The 1,753-nt window shown below is 44.6% G+C and overlaps 1 protein-coding gene across 1 annotated transcript in view; it reads right to left on the bottom strand.

Moving 5' to 3' along the window:
• Positions 1–1,753, bottom strand: part of CUNH12orf56 (chromosome unknown C12orf56 homolog) — a 111,160-nt gene that overhangs the window by 71,405 nt on the left and 38,002 nt on the right. The gene's annotated exons all lie outside the window — the stretch shown is intronic.

The raw sequence follows: 1,753 nt of genomic DNA, 5'->3' as shown, positions 1-1,753 counted from the left end.
TTTTCACTGTAGGGCGCGTGTGCTCGCCAGACAGACAGAGAGAGACATAGAGACAGAAAGTGAGAAATCACCCCCCAGAGGGGATGGTCACGCCGCAATCCCTTCTCCTCCATTCTCCTCTCGGGATCTTGGGTACGGACGCACACGCGCCCGGCGTGAGTTTTAAGCCACCAAGTCCGGGACACGAACCACGGTCGACTACGTGGGAGTCCAGCGACATAGCCATTACGCTAACTGCTGGTTCCCTAGCCCAAGATATCTTGACCAATACACTCTCCTTACAGTCACTGAGATACAGCACGAACCCAACTGACAGCTTTCCTGCTCTCATGAAGTTTCTTAAGACGTGAATGCAATATTAAAATTATTCTATTCAGGGGACCAGATGGTAGCACAGCAGTAAAATGCAGTGTTTTGTGAGGATAACACAAATGGGAAGGTTCAGGTCCAGAGACGTCTCTCAGTACACTGCGCATGCATATGTCTGTAATCTGGAGCTGGCTGAGTCTGGGGGTATATTGCAGTATCAAGACCCGTCAGAGGCACTGTCTCTGTCCCCTTTGTGTATAGAAGGACATAAGTAAGAAAAAAAAAAAAAAAAGCTTTTAAATATCTATTTTGTTCAAACAAACTATTAAATAGTCAAATTGATGGCTGAAGTGGCGTGGTGGTTAGGGACACTGAACTCCCACATGGCTGACTACAGTTCGAGTCCTGGACCTGGTGACTTGCTTTCACACTTTCCCTCTTTCTTTCTCTCTCTTGTTCTGTCCCTTTCTGGTCAAATTAAAATAAATAAATACATAAATAAATAAAGTAAAATAAAATAATTCTGTTAAAAAAAAAAAAAGTCAAATTAGACCAATCTGTGGGGCACAATAGTAATGCAAGTGCCCTGAGTGGCTGGGAGCCGTAGGCAACCATGGGATCTGATTCCTGGGTTAACTGGAAAACACATCTGGCATGCATGGGCCTGTACCCAGGATCCTGAGAAGCTGGAGGGCTAGGGAAGGGGATTACAGCATGAAAGACCCTGTCAAGGATGCTGCTCTTTTCCTCTTTCTCTTTCTCTTTTATGCATTCATGTGAAACACATGCTCCATCATTAAAAGAGAAGAAGAAGAAATCAAACTGGCTGATGTGAGTTTAGCACTTCTTGCCTCCCAGTGTGAGCTTGGAAGTACTATAAAAGTCAAAATAGAGGAAAAAACTAGAGAAGAAAGAAATATCCATAATATGGCCTCAACTTACATAACTCTCACTACCTCTCAAAATGTCTAATGCAACTAAACACTGCCAGGACCACTTCATGTGGGCACAAAGGAGAGGGAAAAGGGTGGAACATGGGCACCACAAGATCTGGAGGCTTCACTTGGGCTTTGCCGCTCACCAGCTGGGACACTCCATCTCCAGGGTCCTTGAACCAGGGAATGTGAACTTCTGCAAAAGGTCAACTGTATGATGTGTTTGAGCATTCATTCATTCCTCCAGCTGAAAAATCTTGACCACCTCCTATGTGTTAGGGGATGTAATGTAAAATGACATAGAGATGGACAGGGCAGGCAGGTGCTACTCCAATGTAGCTTACACTTACTATGAGAAACAAAATAAATCATTCCTCAGCTTAATCTTATGCAAGAGTCCTTTTTAAAGTTCCTGGAGGGACCAGTAGATGGCGGAATGGCTACATCACTGGATTCCCACGTAGTCAACTGTGATTCCAGTCCTGGGCTCAGCAACTTAAAATTCCTGC

This window comes from Tupaia chinensis, unplaced genomic scaffold, assembly GCF_000334495.1.
Source record: "Tupaia chinensis unplaced genomic scaffold, TupChi_1.0 Scaffold000395_1, whole genome shotgun sequence".
In the NCBI taxonomy this organism is placed as follows: domain Eukaryota; kingdom Metazoa; phylum Chordata; class Mammalia; order Scandentia; family Tupaiidae; genus Tupaia; species Tupaia belangeri.
Note: the sequence above shows the minus strand (reverse complement) of the source record. Positions and strands in the feature narration are given on the sequence as shown.